General features: G+C 36.7%; 1 protein-coding gene and 1 pseudogene across 1 annotated transcript in view; one reads left to right on the forward strand and one right to left on the reverse strand.

Annotated features, from left to right (window-relative positions):
* ANKRD7 (ankyrin repeat domain 7) overlaps positions 1-26,713 on the forward strand; it is an 86,919-nt gene that overhangs the window by 45,836 nt on the left and 14,370 nt on the right. The gene's annotated exons all lie outside the window — the stretch shown is intronic.
* Positions 22,859-26,481, reverse strand: LOC108308948 (annotated as a pseudogene).

Genomic DNA, 26,713 nt, shown 5'->3' on the forward strand with positions numbered 1-26,713 from the left:
TTTGTTTTTTTGTAGAGGCTTCCAGTAGTGGTTCTACTTGTATTTCCCTGATGACTAATGATAGTAACCATTTTTTCATGTGCTTATTGGCCATTTACATGTTTTCTTTTATGAGCTGTCTATTCATATATTTTATCTTTTTGTGTATTTACTTTGATTATTGTATTGTGAGAGTTCTTTGTGTATCCTAGGTAGTAGCCTTTTGTCATATTTTTATTTTGAAAATAAGTTCTTCTAATCTGAAGTTTATTTATTTATTTATTTATTTACTTTTCTTCGACTTTTAAGTTCCAGGATATAAGTGCAGGATGTGTAGGTTTGTTACACAGGTAAATGTGTGCCATGGTGGTTTGCCGCACAGATCAACCCATCACCTAGGTATTAAGCCCAGCCTCCATTAGATATTCTTCCTCACGCTCTCCTTTCCTCTGCAGCCCCCTACAGGCCCCAGTATGTGTTGGTCCCCCACCATGTGTCCAATTGTTCTCACTGTTCAGCTCCCACTTGTAAGTGAGAACATTCAATATTTGGTTTTCCATTCCTGTGCTAGTCTGCTGAGGATGTCAGCCTCCAGCTCCATCCATGTCCCTGCAAAGGACATGATATCCTTCCTTTTTATGAATGCATGGTATTCCATGGTGTATATGTACCACATTTTCTTTATCTGGTTTATCACTGATGGACATTTGGATTGATTCCATGTCTTTGCTATTAGGAACAGAGCTGCAGTAAGCATATGCATTCTGATTTTAGAAAACCCTTTTAGGGGGAGTGAGTACTAGAAAATGTTGTTATAATATTTACTGCTCTAATTCTACCATATATTCCTGGCAATCTGGTCTGGAAAAAAAAAGCCCCCTAATATCTTCAAAAATATTGGTTAAGAGCACGTCATTTGGAGTATATCACAGTTTATACATTCTTTGCAATTTAATTAATCGATTGACATTTACACATGTGGATACTTTTCTATTTATTTTTAGGTTAGAAATATCATGTTTCCTTCAAACTTCCTTATAGAAATAATGAACTCCATCATTAAAAGATTAATTACTTCAGTATGGGAATATAATTTTAAAACCAGATTAATTTTAAAACCATATCTTCTTTTAATATGGGTGTTTGTGCCTGAAGAGTCATTAGTAATCTTTGCATCAGTGAAACAACCAGAGTTGTGACTTAACAAGTGCTTCTTTGGGGCATGAGATCAATTTAAACAACATCTATCTCTTAAATACAAGTTGTCTATAGTGGTAGAAATGGGAAAAAAAGCATAATAATTATTTTACTTATAATCTTCTATTGGTTACAACCTATTTTTCTTAATTTAAAATGTGTAAGTAACTCACAGAAAGATATGGTAAAATATTTCCCAATTAGAAAGTGTCTGAAACTATTTCTGCATGTATTGACTGTCCATTAGAATGTAACTTCTGCCTAATCTTTTCTCATCTTGGAAGGCTAAGAGTGACTGCCCCATAATTTGTCATGTTAATTACTGTCCAGTTAAATCATGCTTTTTCTTCCTAAATTACCAAGTTATATATTAGCATCTCTAAGACATGATAACCATTCTTTGGCACTGCACACAAGAAGTAAACACATAGTATTCTATCATTAGACTATTGCATTCATATTGCTAAGAGTAAATAATTATCACTTACCTTCTTAGCTACTTTTCAATTAACACCTTCTTCCTTTTTCTAAATAAAAAAGTTTGGCCATAAGGAACTTCACTTCCTGACTCAAAAGAAGGTCAACTAGGAAGAGCCCTTATTTATTCTCTGAATTAGTTGATAATTTAGTGGAAAGAAATAATATAAATAAAACTCCTTGAATTTGAGAATATGCACCAGGGAAATAACACTGAAGTCAGATGAAACAAGCTGAATAAGAGAAGTTGGTATTAGATACAAAGCTATAAATCTGTTGATGGAAGACCAAAGACTTAAAAAAAAAAAGAATGATTTGTGTGGATATCATCCTAAATTGGTCAAATAGTAATATTGATTCTAATGTGAACTTTATATAATAGTGATAATTATGAGCATTTGTTTTTCAATTGGGATGACTTTTGGTAATTAAACATAATTGCAATAGCAAGGATATTTTATTTAATTAAAAATGCACAAAATGTTTAGTTCGGGGTCTCCAATCCCCAGGTGTGGACTTTTACTGGTCTGTGGCCTGTTAGGAACCTGGATGCACAGCAGGAGGTTAGTGGTAGGAAAGCTAACATTAAGGCCTGAGCTCTGCCTCCTGTCAGATCAGCAGTGGCATTAGATTCTCATAGGGAAAAAAACCCTATTGTGAACTGCACGTGCATGTGAGGGATCTAGGTTGCGAGCTCCTTATAACAATCTAATGATCTGAGATGGAACAGTTTCATCTATTCCCCCTGCAACTCCCACCCCCTCTGTGGAAATATTGTCTTCCACAGAACCACTCCCTGGTGCCAAAAAGGTTGGGTACTGCTGGTTTAGCTGGCATAGACAGCAGTGCATCCACTCTTGGAATTTACTACCATGTGGGCACAATGAGGATTGCTTGATGCCTGTGAGTAAAGTCAAAGTTAATCTTCTTTTAACTTTTATTGTTTTACCCTTTTAAATAAATGTATATACAGTAGTATTCACTGCTTTTGGCATAGAGTTCTTCAAGTTTTAATGTATGTATAGATTTTTGTAACCACCATCCCACCTGGATACAGAACAATGCACCATGCCAAAGAGCTCCCTCATATTAACCCTTTTAACCAGACCCTCTCTCCTACTCTTAACTACTGGCAACTACTTATTTATTCTCTGTTCCAATCGTTCTGTTTGTTTGCATTCTTCTATAATATCATATTATGGAATCATATGGTATTTAACCTTTCAGGAACTTACTTCTTTTATGACGAAAACGCCTTTGGGGTTCAAGTTGTGTTCTAGAATTAATTCATTTTTATTTTTGAGTAAAATTCCTTTGCATAGATGTACCTATTTATTCATTAACCCACTAAAGCATATTTGAGGTGTTTCCAGTTGGGGGCAATTGTAAATAGTGCTGATGCAAACATTCATGTATATGTAGAAATTAAAAATATTTGTTCTGAAAAGAACGGTTAAAAGAATGCAAAGATAAGCCGCAGACTAGGAAAAATACTTGCAAATTACCTTGTATCCAGAATATAGAAAGTTGATTCTTGAATTGTAGTAGAAAGTGTTTGCCTGAAACAAGAAAGGGAATGTTAGGGGAACTGAATGGTAATTTTCTAAAGCCAGACAAGATTACATTTTGTTCTGAAATGAAACAATAATAAGAACACTATAACATGGCTAGAACAATAATGTAAAATACTATAGACGCTGAAAAGATGCGTAAATATGGGCCGACTAGATTATATTCATGGAAAAATAGGAGTAAGATATTTGATGTAAAATTTTAACAGGGAAGAAAGAGGGTCATTGACTTTATAGGGCTACTGCACACATTTAAAATATAAGAGCATCTGAGCATGAGCTCTGGCATTTGGAGAGCTTTAGATGTGGATAACCAGGTCACAGCAGTGATCAACCAAAATGCCATTATTCATAAAATATATGGAAAAGAGGGACACATGGTTTCCTGCTTGTCTTAAGGCTGAACATATTAATAGAGACCAGAGAAGGGAATGTAAATTTGAAAAAGAATTAAATCATAAATCACTTTGAACTCACATGAGTAGTTGATGTTAAAGGCTTTGGGAAACAAGCATAAAATAATCTGTAGAGAGGGCAGTGATTGAGAAGGCATTTATGAAGGAGGTGGAAGAAAAGGACAACTAGATGGTAAAAAAGAAAAATGCACAAGTGGCGGATTGTGGCTGTGAGTGTTTTGAGAGATGACAATGCCATTTCTGAGTGCTGTCCCAAGGACAAAGATATGTAACATACTAAAGGATAGCAGCAGCTGCACACATAGAAATAAAGAAACATACATGGCTTTCAGAAGCAACTGTCTTTTAGAAATTTAATGCTGGTTATCACATTTATTTTCCAGATATTTTCTGAAATTAAACTATGTTCAGCCCTTGCACTTTTTATTCTGACAGTCTTTTAGAAACCACAAGGTGAAGCAGGCATTTCTAAGGAGAAGAGCATTTCTCCTTGTGGGATTGTGTTATAATTAGTGATATCAAATAACTTGTGTATGAAAAACAGTATGTTGTAAAATAAAACATAATGAGAGGTGATAGACAATGAAATGTAATAAACAACTATTATATGCTATTACGTGACTTAGTACTTTCATTTCAACAGTAAAAGATGTCCTATATGCTAGGGCTCAAAGCAAACAATTATTTATAATATTCTGTTGCAGATCATCAGCTTAAGTTATAGGTCACTTAAAAAATATGAGTAGCAAGCTAATTTTTATCTTCTTACCTGTATGTTCGTATTTCTGTAATTTTATTTTTGTATATATTTAAAACAGCAAATAAAAAAGAAAATGACCTTGAGTTAAAAGCTGTTAGGATAAAAAGGAGGCTGATGGGAAAAAACGTTTATAGTTTAGAAAAACATCAGGTAGATTTGTGTTTGAATCTACACTTTATCACTTGGGCAAGTTACATTACCTGACATTATTTTTCATCTGTAAAATCAGGGTGAAAAAATCTATTTCCTAAGTTGTTTGAGGAAATTAAATAAAATATAGTGTACAGATTCTAGCAGAATGCCTTACATATAGAAGTTTCTTGAAAAATTGCAGATGATATACTCCCTTTTTGATTGGTGTAGTATCGCTCCTGCTAAACAATTGAAGTCCCACTTCTTGATCTTATAGATGAAATATTCTAACATTATAGTTTAATTCATTGAACTGTCTTGTAATTTATATGATCTCATAGTTTTAAACGTAAATTGATGTCTCTGGCAGATGTGTTTTTTCAAACTACTCATCCTCCACAATGCAACACTCTCTTTCAGGGGAAGTACCCACTAAAGACCTCCCACACCCACCCTACTGAAAAGAGACACAGAAGATTTGGAACTCAGCAAAAGGTATTAGTGTCCAGCAAACATGTCAAGGTCACTCATACATCTGAGGCTTTAGTGTTTGTGGTGAGTTTACTGAGAAAGCCTCCCCTTCTTTTTTTTTTTTAAGTGCCTCATAAAAATGTAGTCACTTAATCACAGGGTCCTGCAAGGTCACATTTCTTTTTTGTTCTTCAGATTCAACAGTCTTTATCAAACTATCTTCAGGGTTCACTAATTCTTGCCTCTGTCATCAATATTCTGCTCTTAATTCCATCCAATGAGTTGCTTATTTCATATGTGTGTTATCAATTCTAAAAGGGCCATTTGGTTATTTTTTATATTTTCTATTTTTCTCCTGAAATTTTCTACCTCTTTAAAAATTATGATTCTGGTTTCCTTTAGGACACTAAACATACTTGTAATGTTTGATTTAAAATCCTTGTCTGCTAATTACGACATGGTTTATCACTGAATGCTATTGTTGATTAGGGCTGAAGTTGTGTGAGGCAAACAAGAAACCTGGAACAAAAGTTTTAAGGCTATTCTTATTCTCAGGTTCCGACCCTAACTTATGTTCTAGCTTGCCCAACCCTAGTCCAGGCACCTGCTGTAAAGAGTCTCATTTTCTTGTTTCTCCATATATTGAGAAATTTTGGCATATATTCAGGGTATTTTGAATGTGGTATCACAGAGACTCCAGTTTGATTGTTCTTCTAAAGTCTTGTTGATTTTTTTCTAAGCAAGCTATTAACTTGGATGTACTCAAACTGTAAATTTTGTATTTTTTGCATTAAAGTTCAAATCTCCCATTAGTTCTCTTTATCTGGCCTGCCCTGAGTTTGTCCTACTCATGTATGGTTAAGATTCGGCAAGATATTTCAGTAGTGAAACAGTTTACTCAGACTTTCAGCTCACTTTCTTGCTTTCTCCTTTCTTGGGTTATCACTCACTTTATACCAGCTTTTTTGCTTTGTTTTGTTTTTCTCCAAATTCTGTGTTCTGGTTCTTTGGGGCAGAAAGAATACACACTTTTGTCCAGCTGCCAATTGTTGCTTGTCTTTAGTCTAACAGTTACAGCAATAGAAAGTTTACCCTGTGAACTTCCTTCTCTATGTGTTGACTCTCTATGAATGTTCACTGTGCTGTACCTTCAAGTAGTCCCCTTTCTGGTGTTGATAGCTGTCTGCAGGAAGGCTGATCAAACAGAAGCTCATTCAGAAACAAATACTACACCAGCCGTTCCTGAAAGGGATATTTTCTCCAAATTGATAAAGGAAATAAGGAGATTTGACAAAATTAGTATCTTTCCTTTATCTCATTGCTTTAGAGTTCATAAAACTTCACTACTTGAGATGTGCTACAACTTGGCAAGAAGAGAAAAAGTAGGCAGGAAAGAGGTGGAGTTAAGGTTGGAGAACATTTTTAATCTTATTGCTTCCTATAGAATAGTCAGGAATTTAAATCATTGTATCCAAGTGTGAGATGCAGTCTGTGTTCAGGACTAGCTGATAGTCTCACAGTGGGACTGATTCAAGGCTGTATGATGGTAAGAAGCATCTTAGGAAAAGATATGGCTATAGTTAGCTATATGATGATGTTTCAAACCTGGAATTTACCTGAGTTTTAATAATATCATAGCTAGCAAAAGTTGGAATCTAAGTCTGTGGAGCTGTCAGGAAGGAGGTAAGTATTAGTCAAATGGACTGGGGTTCAGGCAGTCCAGGAGAGTTTGTTGTTTGCTTTGTTTTACAGTGGAAATTGGAGTATAGTCAAATTTGTTAAGGCAAAATTATCGTAAGAAAAATGGAGAAAAATATCACAGTGGTATTAAGGAGAAGACTAAGGATGCTGAGACACATATCATATGTTGGATAACTTTTATATAGTAGCTTATTTTAACTTTTTGAATAAAATTGTTTGGGAGTTTTCCCTAAGCACACCAGGCTTGGACCAAGAAAATAAGTTTTAAACTTTACCAAAAGAATGGGTCTTTCTTAGATTTTGCTGCACCTTGTGAAGGAGCATCAGTTTAGGCCCTGGGTAGACCTCAATTTATTGGCTGTTGGTCTTAAACCCCACAGCTGGGTGGAGCTTGAATGGCAGATTCCACATTTCCTAAGCTCAATTTCCCCTAGTTCAATCACAGATTCACTATGTGTACATTATTCACCTAGACCTGCTTCTTTGTTGCCCTGTAGAGTTGGTTGGCAGCATGAGCAAACATAAAGCTCATGCTGCTTGCTGTGCCATAAGTAATAAACCTTTTAAATCCATTTGGATTTAGGGCTGTTTTGGGGCATGCTGTGGGACTGATGTTGGCAAGCCTGCCATGGGAACACAGGTAGGCAAGTCTCCTAGCAGGTTCTTGGCTGGGCAGAACTATTATTTAACCATAGTTGAGAGGAGCCAGGCTAAGATTCAGGGCTGTTTTGAGATCTGCTATGGGTCTAAGTTTGTATACTTGGTGTATATAATTATTATGTAACTGAAAAAAAAAAACCCTTTTGAAGTAGTTGTCTCCTTACTGGCCAAATTTATGAAAGTATTGCAAGCCAACCCAGCAGAAGTCCTTGCACTACTGCTTAGGAATTGCTTGACTGCTTGACAGAACAAAGGAAAACTGCAAAATATCACTATTGTGCCCTGTTCTGTCTCCCCTAAGTCCATTGTAATAAGAGTTCTTTGACAAATCATGGGAAATTGAATAGTGTAAACATTCCAAGAGGTACTCAAATATAAAGAAATTGTTAATTCTCACTTGTTATCCATATTTAGACAACTAGGTTGATTCATTAGCCCTAAGTTTGGCGTACTTATAAATGAATGTTTTTCTGTTCTTAGTCATCTCCTACTCCATTGTGAAACAAAATTGGTTTCTGTTACTTAACTCCTATTTTTAAAGTAGATATAGATTTCCCAGATCTGAGCTTCATGTATTTAGAGAAGAAAATGTATTGTCATACATTTGACAACTTTTCTAATATCATATGATTTGTTATGTTGTGTTATATTTTATTAGGTGAGGTAGCACATAAGAAATGAAACTGCCATATTGACATATCCCCAAAGAAGACTGTTTAGGAAATTGAAAAAAGATTCTCATACTTCTAGAAATCATGGTCCCTGATTGAAATAATTCAATTTCTGATGAAGGATTTTAAATGAGTTGGATTTGTCTTTTAAAGGTTGGAAAAAAAGGGAGCACACTTATTGGTTTTCCTAATAGAGCTTTAATAGGGACAGAAAATAGATTCAAATTAATTCCCTTGCTAAAGATTTTAATACAGATAAAATATAGTATAAAAGTTACTATGTTGACAGAAATAGCAAAATTAATATTCAAATTAAAACAAAGATTTACTTAAAGTAAATCATACCAAGTAACTCAGTTTCTTTGAATACAAGAGAAGTAATATGGCATGTTTTATTGTATTTTACCAGTGTTTACTGGAAAAAATTATGGATTTGATATGGTTTGACTGTGTCCCCACCCAAATCTCATCTTGAATTGTAGCTCCCATAATTCCCACATGTCGTAGGAGAGACTTGGTGGGAGGTGATTGAAAGATGGGGGCGAATCTTTCCTGTGCTATTTTTGTGATAATGAATACATCTCATGAGATTTGATGGTTTTGTAAAAGGGTTTTCTCCTGGACATGCTCTCTTGCATGCCACCATGCTCCTCACTCGCCTTCCACTGTGATTGTGAGCTCTTCCCATCCATGTAGAACTGTGAGTCAATTAAACCTTTTTCATTTATAAATTCCTCAGTCTTGGGTATGTCTTTATTAGCAATGTGAGAACAGACTAATACAGTATTAAAATTTAAAAACAAAGAATAGCACATGAAGTAAATATAGACAACTGATAATTGATTGTAATAATATATGTATTAGATAAGAAGAAAGACTACATGGAGATTCATTGTAAAATAACATACATTAAAAAACAGAAATGAGGTAAGTCATTATTTATGGTGAATAGCTGACAAAATAACATGAACATAGAGAGTAACTGTCAAAATCATTTGTTACCACATTGTAGAGCCTTCTCTATATTATTTGATAGGTAAGTGATGTAACTCTACAAATTGCAGTAAATATAAATTGTACTAAATTTCATTAGGGAAGAGAGCAAGCAATTATCTTCACATTTGAAGAAAATCTTCAGTTCAAGTAATTTTGTTTATCTCGGCATGTTTAATATACTGGGGACCTCAAACGACAGCCAGGTGGCTGAAAATACTAGGATAATAACACAAAAAAGCCTGTATATATACCTCACAGCTATTTCTATTACGCGTTACCTTAGGATTTTAGTTCATTGATCCTTCTTGTCAATATTAAAAAAAAGCGTTTCTTTTTGAAATCTTTAGCTGCTCTGTTTTTAATCTGAACTCAAGTAAGCATTCAACTCACTATATGCCTATTTAGAGATCTCAAAATATTCAGTAACTTTATTACTTATTCCTGAGGAACAAGACAGTTTATATTAATAATGAAAAAAAATTTTCCCTTCTACTGCAAATATGTTTATTTTATAAATACATGCATGCTCCAACTTATTTCTGAGTAAATCTTCCATTATTTAAATTTTATACATGAAGGTCTTTAATGCCCTTCTTAGCTCCATTAATGAGGCTATTTCTAATATGGAATCTAATATTATACCTGAAGGAACTAAAAAATGAACAAAGTCCATAGTTATTAGAGAAAAGAGAATAGAGAATAAAAAAGATTAGAGCAGAAATAAAATTGATATGGTTTGCCTGTGTCCCTATCCAGATCTCATCTTGAATTGTATTCCCCATAATCCCCACATGTTGTGGGAGGGACCCATTAGGAGGTAATGGAATCATGGGGGCAGTTTCCCCCATGCTGTTCTTGTGATAGTGAGTTCTCACAAGACCTGGTGATGTATAAGTGTCTGGCATTTACCCTGCTTTTACTCATTCTCTCTCCTGTTACCCTGTGAAGAGGTGCCCTCTGCCATGATTATAAGTTTCCTGAGGCCTCACTAGCCATGTGAAACTGTGAGTCAATTAAACTTCTTTTGTTTATAAATTACCTAGTCTTGGGTATTTCTTCACAGCACTGTGAGAACAGACTAATACAGTAAACTGGTACTGAGGAAGTGGGGAACTGCTGTAAAGATACCCAAAAATGGCTATGTGAGGTGGTTCATGCTTGTAATCACAGCATTTTGGGAGGCTGAGGCGGGTGAATCATGAGGGCAGGAGTTCAAGATTAGCTGGCCAACATGGTGAAACCCCGTCTCTACCAAAAATACAAAAAAATTAGCTGGATGCAGTGTTGCATGCCTATAATCCCAGGTACTCAGGAGGCTGAGGCAGGAGAATTGCTGAACGCAGGAGGCAGAGGTTGCAACGAGCTGAGATCAGGCCACTGCATTCCAGCCTGGATGAAAGAGCAAGACTCCATCTCAGAAAAAAAAAAATACCTGAAAATGTGGAGGCAACTTTGGAACTGGGTAATAGGCAGAGGCTGGAACTTCTTAGAGATTTGGAGGGCTCAGAATATCGAAGATGTGGAAAAGATTAGAACTTCTTAGAGACTTGTTGAGTGGCTTTGACTAAAATGCTATGGACAATGAAGCCCAGGTTGAAGTGGTCTCAGATGGAGATAAGGAACTTGTTGGGAACTGGAGTAAGGGTCACTCTAGTTATGCTTCAACAAAGAGACTGGTGGCATTTTTGCCCCTGCAGTAGAGATCAGTGGAACATTTAAACAGAGAGATGATTTAGAGTACATGGCAGAATAGAGTACATGGCAGAATAAATTTCTAAGCAGTAAAGCATTCAAGACAAAGCAGAGAATAAAAGAGTCGAAAATTTGCAGCCTGATGGTGAGATAGAAAAGAAAAACCCACTTTCTGGGGAGAAATTCAAGCTCACTGCAGAAATTTGCATAAGTAATAAATAACCAAATGTTAATTACCAAGAAAATGGGGAAAATGTCTCCAGGGCATGTCAGAGACTTCACAGCAGCAACTTCTATCACAGGCCTTGGAGGCCTATGAGGGAAAAATGGTTTTGTGGGCCAGGCCCAGGGCCCCCATGCTCTATGCAGCCTCAGGACATGGTGCCTTGCTTCTCAGCTGCTTCAGCTAAAACAGTGGCTAAAAGGGGCCAAGGTACAGCTCAAGATGTTGTTTCAGAGGGTGCAAGCCCTAAGCCTTGGCAGCTTCCACGTGGTGTTGGGCCTGTGGGTGGTCAGAAGACAAGGATTGAGGTTTGGGAACCTCTGCCTAGATTTCAGAGGATGTATGGAACTACTTGGATGTCCAGACTGAAGTCTGCTGCGGGAGTGGAGTACTCATGGAGAACCTCTACTAGTGGAGTTAGGAAGGGAAATGTGGGGTTGGAGCCCCCACACAGAGCCCCCACTGGGCCACTGCCTAGTAGAGCTGTGAGAAGAGGGTCACCTGTCCTCCAGACCCCAGAATGGTATATCCACCAACAGCTTGTACCATGCATCTGGAAAAGCCACAGACACTCAATGCCAGCTCATGAAAACAGCCAGGAGGGGGCCTCTTCCCTGAAAAGGCACAGAGGTAGAGCTGTCCAAGGCTATGGGAGGCTGCCTCTTGCATCAGCATGATCTGGATATGAGACATGGAGTCAAAGGAGATCATTTCAGAGCTCTAAGATTTGATGGCCCTGTTGGATTTCAAACTTGCATGGGGCCTATAGCCTCTTTGTTCTGGCCAATTTCTCCCATTTGGAATGTGTGTATTTACCCAATGCCTGTACTCCCATTGTATATAGAAAGTAACTATCTTGCTTTTAATTTTACAGGATCATAGGCAGAAGGGACTTGCCTTGTCTCTGATGAAACTTTGGCCTTGGACTTTTGGGTTAGTGCTGGAATGAGTTAGAACTTTGGGGCACTGTTGGAAAGACATGAATGCATTTTGAAATGTGAGGACATAAGATTTTGGAGTGGCCAGGGAAGAATGATATGGTTTGGCTGTGTCTCTACCCAAATCTTATCTTGAATTATTATCTCCATAATCCCCATATGGGAGGGACTCAGCGGGAGGTAATTGAATCATGGGGTTTTCCCCCCATGCTCTTCTCATAATAATGAGTGAGTTATTATGAGTTGTGATGATTTTATAAGCGTCTCACATTTCCCCTGCTTGCACTATTCTCTCTCCTGCTACCCTGTGAAGAGGTGCCTTCTGCCATGACTGTAAGTTTCCTGAGGCCTTTCCAGCCATGTAGAACTGTGAGTCAATTAAACTTCTTTATAAATTACCCAGTCTTGCGTAGTTCTTCATAGCAGCATGAGAACGTACTAATACATAAATAAAAACTACAGAAATGATAAGAGTATCAAAAAATTAAGATTTGATTAAAAAAAAATAAAACCTTTAGCTAAACTAAGAAAAAAATGACTCACAAATAAAATGAAAAAGAAGTGAAAAAAAGAGATATGAGTGTTACAACAGAAATAGAAGTGGCCATAAACTAATATTATGAACAACTAAGTGACCTCAAATTTGATAACCCAGAAGAAATGGCTAAATTTCTAGACAAATACAACCCACTAAAATTGAATCATGAAGGCATGGAAAATCTGAACAGATCAATAATAAGTAAGGAAATTAAATCAGTAATCAAAAATTTTCCAACAAAGAAAAGCCCTGGACCTAAATGACTCACTGCTAAATTCTACCAATGTTTAAAAAACTAACACCAATCCTTCTTAAACTCTTTCAAAAAACTAGAGTTGGAGGAATACTTCAACACTCATTTTGCAAGACCAGCATTACCCTGATACCAAAACCTGACCATGACGCTACAAGAAAAGAAAATTATAGGCCAATATACCTGATGAACCTAAATGCAAAAATATTCAACAAAATATTAAACAAAATGAATAGTTGAGTAGTTGTTCGTCAAGGGGTACAGTGTTTTTGTTAAGCAGGGGTATTAAGCTTTGTGATATATTGGAGAGCAGGGTGACTATAGTGAATAACCATATATTGTGTATTTCAAAATAACTGAGTAAATTTCAAATATCTCACCACAAAATATGATAAGTCAGATCATGGATATATTGATAAGCTTGATTTAGTCATGTCACATTGCATAATATATAAAACATAACATTTTTATTAAATGTATATAATTATGATCTGCCAAATAAACAATATTAATAAAAATAATATACTCAATAGAGATTTTACCACAATCTGTTAGTATATTGGCTTTTACTTTTGGGATAATAATTTTTCTTGGATAAACACCTTATGTATGTTTGCAATTCTGAGGATTTACAAAGTCAATGGCCTTATTCACAATAGTTACATCTCTAGATAGAAAATTCACACAGTATGAATACCCCTTGTTTTCATGTAATTTATCTAATTTTATCATCACAATAGTTCTGAAATGGGTATTGTTTTCATACCCAAAAGAAAACAAAACCCAGACTCAGAGTAGAGAAGTGAAGGTACTTTTAGCAAGGTAGTGTCAGAGATTGGATTCAAGGTCACACATTCTGATTTTAAATAAAATGCTCTTTTCATGATTTCAACGTATTCCAAAATAAATTGGGGGAAATAAATTGTGTTTGTTGCAAGCTACCCATCTTTAGAGGAACAGTGATTAAATATTTCAGGGACAAGAGTGCTTCTTCCTTCCTTGTCTTTGAGAGAATAAAACTATAAGGGAAAACTTATTTCCACAGCCAAATAAATATTTTATGTGAGAAATTGTTTTCAGTTTGTGCAGTGTGGATCAAGGCCAAACAGGGCCAAATGAGGCTCCTGAGAAAAGAATGAAAGAGAATGCAATAAAATATGACAAGGTAAAATGCTAGACCTTCAGATGACCATGGAGAGTGTCATCATCCAGGAAGGCAAGAGGTTGAGCTATTCTAGCTAATTGTATTATAAAATAAGCATCTTTTCCTAACCATGATGGTCATCCTGACATACCGGACTAGAATTCCTCATCTTGGGGAATACTTACTATGTGGAAATGACAGATTTGCACTTTTTTTTTTTCTCTATAAATTTGCAACAGAGCTGGACAGAGATATCTCAGTGAATTCAGAGGGAATGTGGTTTTCTATCAAGTGAACTTTGTGACATAATCCCACAATATATCTCAGCAATGAATAAAAATCATTGTAGATGCACCTACATGTCTCAGAGCTTACGAGAAAATAGGACTTTTGGGGCCATTGGGTGGTGTATAAATTACATATATGAAGTTCCTTGAGTTCTTTAGTTCAGGGACCTTCCTCTTACTTTCCGGGCAACAGGCACAGTCTGTGTCAGGCAGGGTCCCATTTGAAACCTCTCTGCTTACATAGGTTTATGGCTCTAATGGATCTATCGATTCCCTTCTGAAAAGGAACTGAAAAGCTGGTGAAAGCTGGTATCACTTTCAGTCTTTCAGTCTTTTAAATGGCTTTTAGGTCAATGCTAATAAATTTTGAATCCATAGTTCATAATTTTTAGTTCAACCACATAATTATTCTTATTTTGTTTATCATGTTAAGCGTTAGCATAAAATGCTACTCTCATCAGTCTAGACCCTTAAGAAAAAATCACCTGACAACTTGAATTATCATTTCTTTTTTAAATATTATAAGAAGAATCTTGTTCTTGGAAAGTACTAAACAAGCCCCTATCTTTTGTTCAGATATTTTTAAGATGTATGTAGGAAGGCAAAAAACAAGCAACAGAGTTATATGTTTAAACCTGTTTCTTGGCTGGCCACGGTAGCTCATGCCTGTAAACCTGTTGCTTTAGGCCAGGAGTTAGAGACCCATATGGCAAGAGCTCATCTCTACAAAGTGAAACAAACAAAAAAATTAGTGGAATGTTGTGGCACTCAGCTGTGGTCCCAGCTACTCGGGAGGCTGAGGTGGGAAAACCACTTGAGTCCAGAGGGTCAAGGTTGCAGTGAGCTGTGTAGTGCCACTGCACTATAGCCTGGGTGATATTGTGAGACCCTGTCTCAAAAAAATAAAGAAATGCATAAAAAGTAAACTTACTTCTTACTAATTCCATACTACTCTATGGATAATTTTATTTGTTACAAATTTGCTATAGATAGAGATCGTGGAAAACATATAGAAACATGGTGAAGTGAAAAATATAGCACAGTAGATTTAGATAACTCATTTCTGTTTCTTCTTGACTATGTAACCTTGAACAAGTCCTTTAATCTGTGTCTTATCTGTAAATGGTGATGATAATATTTGCCTCCAACACATTATTGACTGATTCGGTTGTACTTCCCATGTTTTTAAAAACAATATGTTGGGGACCCATTACACTACTTATATAACTCCTTGTGTTGATCAGCACCACTGCCAGGTAATATGATGATTTATATTAAGTAGCAAGAGGTATTTTAGTTGAAAATATGCTCAGTATGTCAGGGTTTTTTTTGTGATCTTCCATAATAAAAGTTGAATATCCATGGCGAAGACTGGAACAGAGCTTCTCAACTTCACCCTGGAAAGAACTCACCAGGGTATTGTGTTCTGTTCTGAAAAACTCAACTCAGGAGGTTCTTTAATCAAATTGAAGAGTGCATATGGCTAGGCAATGTATTTTTAGGCCACTCTCTGGCAACAGCCATGATAGAATTGAAGATATTTTACTTGGAGAATGAATTAGGGACTTGCTATCTGTGATTATTTGCTAGAAGGTAATGTGTGGCAAGGTTTGGAGTAGTTTTGTGAAGCTCTGGAGGACAGGAGTAGGATGAATAGGTGGATGACAACACAAAATAATTTCTAACAATTATACCTAATTTCAAAATGGATTGAGGTTATAAATATCTCAACACTATAGGTGTTTAATCTGCATTTAGACAGACACTTTGGAGATTTGTAATAACGAATTAGCTTAGGCTGGGTATGGTGGCTCATGCTTGTAATTCCAGCAATTTGGGAGGCTGAGGCAGGTTGACCAAGGCCAGTCTGGGCAACACGGCAAAACCCTGTCTCTACCAAAAATACAAAAATTATCAGGGTGTGGTGGCACATGCTGGTAGTCCCAGCTACTTAGGAGGCTGAGGTGGGAGGATTGATTGAGCCGAGGAGGTCTAGGCTGCATTGAGCTGTGATCACACCATTGCACTCCAGCCTGGGCGACAATGAGACCCTGTCTCAAAAAAGAAAAGAGAAAAGAAAGAATTGGTTTAAGTTATATCTTAACAATCAAGGTCACTTTTCACATAAATATTTCGTAAATTTATCATTTTCGTTACCATTTTTATTAGTACATTAATAAATCATTACAATAAAATATTTTAAAGTTTTGTCTATTTTTTAAAAGTATATTTAGAGAAAACCTGATGAAAATCAAATACATTCATGTCACTATATTGTTCGAATTCATCACATTTTTTCAGACCCATATTCTTTATTTTATTTATTTATTTATTCATTTTTTTGAGATAGAGTCTTGCTCTGTCACCAGGCTGGAGTGCAGTGGAACAATCTCGGCTTACTGCAACCTCTGCTTCCTGGGTTCAAGCGATTCTTCTGCCTCAGCTTCCCAAGTAGCTGGACCACAGGCGTGTGCCACCATGCCTGGCTAATTTTTTTGTATTTTTAGTAGAGACAGGGTTTCACCATGTTGGCCAGAATGGTCCATATTCTTGAGATACACATGACCTACTGGTGAATGAACTTGTATTTTTTGCTTTATTTTTATGGTTTCTGTGAGTTGTAAGAACACTGTTTCATCTTTGATATTATCTTATTTTGCAGTTATTTAAAGAATAAGGAATTGGAGGTATCTTAAATATTTTCCAGCCTTATGATTTATGATGTTCTTATTCCTCCTTCTAACATTTTTGACGAGTGGCTGTCTATTACCACTTCCAAAGGTAGGAACTCCCTAGTTCTTAAGACAACTCTGGTATCTTTAAATAGGTCTAGGTCTGTAAATATGACTTTAAATAGTTTTAGAAAATCCTTTATGTTAATCTGAATTCTTTCTTCCCAACACTTGTTTCAGTTCTCCCCATTGGCACCACCAGCAGGAGGCTAACCCTTCCTTTCCATAGATGGATCTTTGTACATTTAAAGACAGTCACCCTGCTGCCTCACCTGGAGTCATGTTTTTTGGGATTTCTGCTGCAAAATGAGTGTCACTGTAACTTTGGCAACTTTCCTCTGAGTAATCCTGCTTTATACATCCACTCTAAAGTATATTGTTTAGAACTGGACATAAACCTAATATAACCATGGCCGGCTATAGAGAGCAAAACTGGACTGCCTCCTCTCTTGTTCTATTGTCTGTATTTCTATTAATGCAGCCTAAGCTTTTAATAACTTTTTGTAGTAACTGGAACTTGTACCTGACTCCTTCATTCAAGCAGTATTTATTGAATGCCTACTATGTACTGGAGTCTCTTCTGTGCAAATAAAATCATCAGCCAAACAAAAGCACTTACATATTAGGGAATTGTGTACAATGAAAACCCTTTACTCTTTTCATAAGGTCTGTCATTAAATCATAGCCCCCACATTGAAATTATGCATTAACGTTTATCCAAGTGAAGGATTTTACATTTTTCTCATTAAATTTCATCTTGAAAATATATGATATATTATTTTAACATTCAGAGATTTTATAGAGTCATGATCCGATTCTCTAATGCATTTCTAATTACTTGGCTATGTGCAAAAAAATAATAAAATTTGTAATGTTATTCTCAGTAGGAATAAAAACATCGACGGGGGAAAAACTGAAGACTGAGCTATGTGACATGTGACTGGAAAACTCCATAATGACACATAGCACAATGTTTATTACCTTTGGGTATGAATACTTAACTATATATTTGTCCACTTGATTGTTCCTGTATATAACTTATATCTCTGCCTTTTTTGTATGTGTGATAATGCCAGAAAAGGCTTTGTCAAATGCCTTGCTGAGACTTGTTTGCCAAATTTTGAGATAACTTTGTGCAAAGCATGATTGATGCTCTGTGCTTTTTGCGGCTCAGAGTTGGTGGATAAAAAGAAAAAAGGAGAGAGGAAATGGCTTTGTTTCTTATCTTTAGAGCTGAACATAGGAAGATCTGACTATAATCATTGACTTCTCCACAGAACAAGGCCAGACATCCCTATTGTTCAAGGTACAACAGGCTCAGTTTTAATGCAGCTACAGCTGCTGTCTAATAATAAATTTGGTAAGTGGACCACGGTGAGTGAGCTGAAAGTGAAGCAGTGGTCAGTTCCTGGGAGCCAGGGGAATGGTCAGTGGGCACTCTGATTCTCTCTATGGCTCTCTAACCTGAGAGGAGGGATAGTGCGAATGAAGAATATAAGTGAGGCCTGTGTCTCTAGGTTGATATTTAAGTCAGGAGTAGGGTCTTATAGGGGAGCCACAGAAGGCAACTAGTCAAAACTAAAGAGTTATGCCACCTGGAGAGGCACAATATTATAGTGTAGGCCAAATCTGGGAGAAAATTAGAAATTTAAATTGCAGGGTTCTCCTCAGTGAGGCCGAGAGGGCTGATGTAAGCAGACTCAGAACACAATGTGACCTGGATTTTTGAATCCAAAGTTTCAAGGTATAAGGCTAAGGATTTCAGTTTGATTCAACAATCCTTAAGGACAAGAAAAATGAATGATGACACCTATCCTATGTCCACTTAGGAAGACTTGAATGTAATCACAATTTTATAATATAATATAAATGCTATAAATATTATGTAGAGAACATCTTATACTATTTCTATAAGATTAGGAATCAAGAAGAGAGATGACACTGGGGTTGAAAGGTGGTGATTAGATAATAGATTTTTGGTAAATGGAGACAGAAAAGAAATTTGAAGGAAGCAACATGGATCATTTTTGGCTGAGCAGAAAGAATTTATTTAGCACCAACCATATGCCAGGTACTATACTGGGCCATGGAAAAACAATAATGAATGAGATTATGTTCTTTTGCTTGGAGAGCTTTTTATCAAGCAAAACAAGAATCTGGAAATGTTGTGGCCAGGATGATGCATGGGAAAAGTGGAATCAGGCCACAGAGGAACATAGCTTGCTCTTCTGAAAAGTCTGGGTTTTCAACTGTAGATAATAGAGAGCTATCAAAGAATTTTAAGTAGGAATGTAATGGGGGCAAAGTTTGTATTTAAAAAAAAAACTACTGACAGTGTGGAAGATGAAGTGGAGGAAAAAGAGACTTGAAACATTTTTAAATATGTCCTAAATATTTTTATTCTCAACAACTAGAGATTTACAAGTGATTTGTGGGAAAGAGTAGACATACAAATGAGCTAGTCTTGGATTTATTTGTAAGGTTAGTAAACATGATTCATAAGAAATAAAAACTTACTAGCTTACACAAACCAAAAATCTTCTCTCACACAGTTTCTGAGCGGCAGGAACCTGGGAGGGGTTTAGTTGGAGTAGTCTGGCTCAGGCTCTTTCATGAGGTTTCAGGCAAAATGTTGGCCAGGTGTTCAGTCAGCTGAATGCTTGTCTGAGGCTGGAGAATCTAGTTGGAGGCCTCAGTTCCTCATTGGTTGAGAAGGAATGAATTAGTTGGCTTGTGCTATGACAACAAGATACCATAGACTGAGTGGCTTACAAAACAAAAATGTATTTCCTGACAGTTTTGGAGTCTCAGATTGAGGTGCCAGTCCATTAGATTCCTGGTGAGACCTCTTCCTGGCTTGTAAACCTGCTTGCTATGTCTTCATGGCCTTTCTTGGTTTGTGAGCGTGAGGGAACACAGCAAGCAAGCTCTCTGGTGTCTCTTCTTTTAAGGACAATAATCCTATTGGATCAGAGAACTACCCATATGACTTCATTTAACTTCTTTAAGAGGCCTAATTACAGCCACATTAATGGTCAGGGCTTTAACATATGCATTGGGGGGAGACACAAACATTCAGTACACAACCAAAAGAGGAGAGAGAGAGAGAAAGAGAGAGACAGAACCACACTGTCTTAAATAAGCGCAAACAAATAAGCATGACTTATTAATTTTTTTTTTTTTTTGAGATGGAGTTTTGCTCTTGTCACCTAAGCTGGAGTGTCATAATGGCGCAATTTTGGCTCACTGCAATCTCTGCCTCCTGGGTTCAAGTGATTCTCCAGTCTCAGCCTCCCGAGTAGCTGTGATTACAGGTGCCCGCCATCACACCCACATAATTTTTGTATTTTTAGTAGAGACAGGGTATCACTGTGTTGGCCAGGCTGATCTCAAACTCCTGACCTTGTGATCTGCCTGCCTTGGCCTCCTAAAGTGCTGGGATTACAGGCGTGAGCCACCACACCTGGCCAACATGGCTTTATTCTGATAGCACTTGATTTAAACAAAAATCAGCAGCCAGCTGAATTTTGCCTGTGGAGTGTAGTTTATCAAACTCGTTGGCATGTATCACAGTTTTTTGACTTGCTAGTCTAGTGCTCTATCAAAGAATGAAGTAAAGTAAAATCTACACAATTTATTCTAAGTGACCACAGGCTGGGACTTGATGATTTTGTGTTCCTTTTCAAAACACTTACACACCCTGTTTTCAGTAATCTATAGGTTAGCATTTTGCATGTCATAGATTTTGAGCTCACGGCTCTGCAGAATCCATCTTTAACTATGGGCAATTGAAAGAACATTTTACCAGATTTCCTCTTTGGGTATTTTTGTTTTTAAGAATTGGTGTCAACAATATGGCACTTTGATGATAAATTCTTTCAGTACTCTGAATTATGGTGCACCTCTCCTTGGGAATTCGAAGTCATTTAAGTCAGCTGGATAGTCTCTCATAATCTCCTTGCTCATCCTGGGCCTCAAGCCTTTCTTTTCAGTATCACATTCTTCTCTCTTTCAAGTTACATGCAAAGATTTGGTAGAAAAGCCCCATTTTCTTTTCCTCATGCATTAGTGTAATACTACCCCTATCGTAAACAGGACTCAGGCCACACATCTTTCACCATTTACTCTTCCTTTCCTCTGCTTTTTATCATAGTCCAACTGGTTGTTTTTTTTTTTTTTTTTTGAGACGGAGTTTCGCTCTTGTTACCCAGGCTGGAGTGCAATGGCGCGATCTCGGCTCACCGCAACCTCCGCCGCCTCCTGGGTTCAGGCAATTCTCCTGCCTCAGCCTCCTGAGTAGCTGGGACTACAGGCACGCGCCACCATGCCCAGCTAATGTTTTGTATTTTTAGTAGAGACGGGGTTTCACCATGTTGACCAGGATGGTCTTGATCTCTTGACCTTGTGATCCACCCGCCTCGGCCTCCCAAAGTGCTGGGATTACAGGCTTGAGCCACCGCACCCGGCCCAACTGGTTTTAAGAGGCATTTTTATACTTGGCTGCACTTTCCCATCTTCTTCTCAAGCCTGGGAAAGGAAATAGAAATACAAATTCGGGAAGCCCAGAGAACAAATAGGATGACCCCAAAGAGATTCATACTGTGACATATTATAATTTTCAGAAGTTAAAGACTAACAGACGTACATAGAACATCCTATCCAGCAGCAACAGAACACACATTCTTCTCAATCACAGTATGCTTCACTATAGCTCATATGTTAGGCCAAAAAACAAGTCTTAACAACTTTAAGAAGATTGAAATCATATCAAGTATCTTTTTCTTTATTTTTTAACATACTTCTACTTGGATTTCTTTCACACTTATCAGCTAGAGCACTATTCCATTAACTGAAACTGCTCCCATTAATAAAAACCAAGTACATTTTTGAAGAATATTTATTTAGATGATTGCCTGTTTAAAATCTTACTACTCTAGATCCAGACACCTCACTTAAACCATAAATTTGATCTAATTTCTCTAGTTGGTTCCCCTTTCTGTCATTGTAGACAGGGGAATGTCAGCATCTTATATTCATAAGTACAATATTTTTATGGTATAGACAATAAAAACATGACTCAGCAATAGTTCCACAGTTGGGACCAAGTCTTTGATACATTAGACCCATGAATAATTCAATATAAAGGTATTTAAATTAACTATGTTTGTACTGGCCTTTCCAATTTCAATTCTGGTATTAGATGAAAGTTGTGTATTTTTGTGTGTGTGTGTGACAGCAGGGACAAGTGAAAATTTATTGTTGTGCCTTTCTTCCTAAGTGTATTTCAAGTCTTTTTCAAAATAAGGCCCCAGATGTCTCCAGATTCAATTTTGTCTATAGGCTTGGTCGACTGCTGGAGGAGTCTTAGGGAGCTTTGTACAAATGCTAGAATTACTCATTTACCAACATTAAACACTAGGATAGAAGATGCAACAAAGCAGGACTCCTCCCTCCATGGAATGTGCTGAATTCAGACGAGGTGGCAGCCAATGTAGAAAATGCTGAAAGTTTTCCGTGGAACTGGACTGTGATGAGAATTGCTTGCCATGAACATGAGCTACTGTCTTTTATTTTTCTTTTTTTGAGACGAAGTTTCACTCTTGTTGCCCAGGCTGGAGTGCAGTGGCCTGATCTCAGCTCACTGCAACCTCCACCTTCCTGGATTCAAGCAATGGTCCTGCCTCAGCCTCTTGAGTAGCTGGGATTAGAGGCATGCACCACCACGTCTGACTAATTTTTATATTTTTAGCAGAGTTGGGGTTTCTCCATGTTGGTCAGGCTGGTCTTGAACTCCTGACCTCAATTGATCCACCCTCCTTGGCCTCCCAAAGTGCTAGGATTATAGATGTGAGCCACCGTGCCCAGCCAGCTACTATCTTTTCTTTGAACCTTTCTTTCCAGTTTTTGAAGATAAAACAGAAAATAATATTCTCTGAAGATACTTGATAAAAATTCCCCCCAAAACAAAAACATATGCTTCCACTCATTGATAAAAATTTACTGCAGTTTGGTACCTGGGTCTAGTTCAGTTGGCAGATGAGCTGATTGATGTGTTCACCCTGATCACCAGTTATGCCCATCTCTTTGAGGAAACCCACTCTATTTTTTGGTAGCATAACGGGCCACTGAGAGGTGAAAAGGACACGAGACCAAGAGATCTTCTGGAAATGCTTCCCTGGGAAGACAATTTCATGGATGAGGTCTTTCAAGCAAATGACACCAAACTTCCCCAGGTGCTCTTCAGTCACCGTGTTGTCTGTCAGAGGGATGGTCTTATTCTTGACCTTGGCTTGTCCAGATTTCAAAATGAGTTCCTAGACAGGCTTCAGATTTGGAAATCCCCATGTCACATTAAGGTTCCACTATACGCAGCATTTTTAGGTTCTGGGGGGTGACTTTTACAAAAACACCACTAAAAATTTTCTTTAGTTGAAGTCTTGCAGTGGTTCTCTGCACCAATAAACTCACACCATCAGTCCTTTCGATGTGTACAACAAAGGCCAAGGAATATTTATCTGATAATTCCAAGGCATGAGGTTTCACTTCTAGTCATCTGAGATGCACTTTCTCATGTTTCTTCTGCCAGGAATCATGTAGGAATGATTCCAGTCACTTAAATTTGAGCCCTTTTCCTTTTCTCTGCCCCTTCTTTGCCAAAAGTGCCTGCTTTGCTTGGGTGGCTTTGAGGGCTTGATAAGCCTTCCTCTTTTCAGGAGATTTTCTGGAACCAAAGAGATTTTTCTTTGCTTTTGCTCCACCATCTTTCTAGAGTTGGAGCTACTAATCTAAAAGTTGAGTATTAAAAAAATTCAGTGTCTTTTTTATATATAGAAGTTATAAATATATATGACTAAGAATGACATATTATTTTATTTGAACTTTAAAATGTATTAACATTTAAAATACTGCTAACTTTGTCTGTTAAAAAAGAGGCAAAAATGCTAGTTCAATTTGCAAAGTTCTGAGAAAGAGGTGGTAGAACATTTTAAATTGCATTTTTATAAACAGCTGCTCTGCCTATTCTGATTAGATTAAAAAGCTACTTATTCTGCTTTGGTGATATTTCAAATCTTACAAGCACCTCATAATAAAAACTGTGGGAGCCAATTCACCAAATGGCTAATTTGCCAGATGAACTTATTTCTTGTAAGTCTATTAATTATTAATAACTAATTAATAACTAATTAATATTAATTAGTTAACCAGTTTTTATTTTGTCTTCATGATGGCTAATGTTAAAACTTCTATGCATCAAATTGTACATTGAAATTTTATTTACTAGAATATAAATATTTAATAGAAAATATTTTATTTAGAAAGTTTATTGATGTCAGTTATTTATTTTAGGTGCAAATGCAGAATTCGTTTTTAAAATAGATATTGCTACTTTTTTCTGCTCCTGTGAAAATTATGTTTTATTATTTATCATCTTGATTTGAAAATTGAGATGTGATATGAAACATTTTAATGCATGTATTTTCAAAATATAGTGTATAGGCTGGACACAGTGGCTCACACTTCTAATCTCAGCTCTTTTGGGAGGCCAAGACAGGAGAATTCCTTAAGCCTAGGAATTTGAGACTATCCCGGCCAACATAATGGAACCCCATCTCTTAAAAAAAAAATTAGCTGGGCATGGTATTGTGTGTCTGTATTCTAAGCTACTTAGGAGGCTGAAGTGGGAGATCACTTTAACTTGGCAGGTCGATGCTGCAGTGAGCTGTGATCAGCCCACTGCACTCCAACCTGGGTTAGAGAGTTAGATTCTGTCTGAAAAAAAAAAAAAGATAGTGAATATTTAATTTTAAATTTAAAATTTGCTTTTGAAATGTGAGTTCTGGAATGTTAGAGAAAAACAACTGATGATTATAAAATTAGTTAGAGAACTCAGAAAACATGTTACGATTGATGTAACTTAAGCATATAAGGGTCTGCTTTGGGGAAGGATTCTTCCACACCACAAGGATTCTTATCAGGGCAATTATATTTATAAGATTTTCAGAGGTGAGAGAATGAAGGTGAATATGTCCACTCTAAAAACTATAATAGAATGTCATAATGAAGAATCAGCAGGATTTTTGCTTAAAAACCAAATGAGACATTAAGGATGGGAGTGGTCACTCATGCCTGTAATCTGAGCACTTTGGGAGACCAAGACTGCAGGATCACTTGAGCCCAGGAGTTTGAGACTAGTCTGGGCAACATATTGAGAGCCCCATTTCTACTTTAAAAAAAATGAGAAAATAAATGGGCCATTAAGAAGCAAAATTTCAGCAGACACAATAGAAAACTGATTATAAAGAACTTTCAAATGCCAAAAGCAAACAAATGTTAGTTATGCTAATAAAGATCTACATGCCAAACGGTTGGATCCTGTCACCCTCAAAGAAAATAGATTAAGTGTAATATAATTTCTCTGGGGACTTTGGAGATAGTAGGCTATTTGTAATGCAGAACTTTGCTCCTCAGCTCAGCTAAAACTGGGTTCTTGTCACACAACCAGGAAAGATTAGGCATACGGACACCTTGAAGAGTGAGTAGAGCAGAATTTATTGGGTGAAAGGAGAAAAGGAAGAGAAAACTGTCAACAAAGTAAGAGGGGATCCTGCCAGCAGGCTTACATCTCATTGATTGAATTCCACACCACCACACATTAGCTGAGGACGACAGGCTCCTCCCCGCTGCACAAGGCAGGAACTTTTGGTAGCTTCACCTCATTCTCCCAGTTGTGCTGGTGATTGAAGATTCTCTAGGGACCCTAATCCTTACCTGCTTCTTGCATCTATCATTTGGATAGAAGGTTATTTATTGTGAGTCTCTCTGTAAATCCGTTCCCAATGAACAGAAAAAAAAATCTAGGTGATAAGATAATAAAGATATAAAGAATAAACTGATCCCAAATGAGGATTATATCAAAACATGTTATAATGGGGACCAGATGAGAGGACCACCATCTACAGAAACGAAGCATAACCTGGCTCCCGCCAATTTCTGTTAAAAGTTTGGCTAATGTCACTTTAGAAAAGCAAGGCTTGTGTAGAAATGAGCTCTAGGTCAATTAGCCAAAAGTCAATTCATCAAGTGACCAAATTGCCAAATGACCTTGTTTCTTTTAACTCTATTAATTTTGTTAACTTGTTTTCATTTTGTCTTCATGATAACTTTTCAAGTAATGATCAATATGCTTCTCCCCCAGTTTACTAAATAACGTTCTTTTTATTTCTACTGCAGCTGAAGACCAAGGGCCAGAGGGAGGGAAAGACTGACAGGCATAAGACATGTTTTTGATTATAAAAAATTCTTAACAATATATTCTTCAGAATATATTCTATATATGAATATATTCTTCATGAATATAGTCATTTAAACTTATATATATTTAAATAAATTTATATATATGTATAAATTTATGTGTATATATATATACATATACAGAATTTATCTTTAAGAGACTATATTGTTATGAACATATTTTTCTTAAGAATATGAATATATAACTGGTCTTATAATTTAGAATATTAGCAATTTTATGTTTAATTTTAATTTTATTCTTGAATCTAATCTATCTCTTCTCTCTCTCTCTTCATACCTCAAGTCCTCCTCTTCCTTTTCCCCCATTGCTAGCCCTTGAATATGGTGTCATGAAGACAAAATAAGAACCAGTCAATATAGTTAGAATAAATAAATAAATAAGGTAAATTAGTGATTTATCTGTCTTCTGTGGGGATGCAAACTTGGTGTGATTGAGGGAAGGTTAATTTGTAGTATTTTCTAAAGGAATATAAGGATGATTCTTTGCTTATAAGAAGAGCAGGATAAATTATATCACATAGCTATTAGCATAAGTGCTTGGAATGAACATTCTACACATGTTT

The sequence above is a fragment of the Cebus imitator genome, unplaced genomic scaffold (genome assembly GCF_001604975.1).
Source record: "Cebus imitator isolate Cc_AM_T3 unplaced genomic scaffold, Cebus_imitator-1.0 Scaffold90, whole genome shotgun sequence".
Lineage (NCBI taxonomy): Eukaryota > Metazoa > Chordata > Mammalia > Primates > Cebidae > Cebus > Cebus imitator.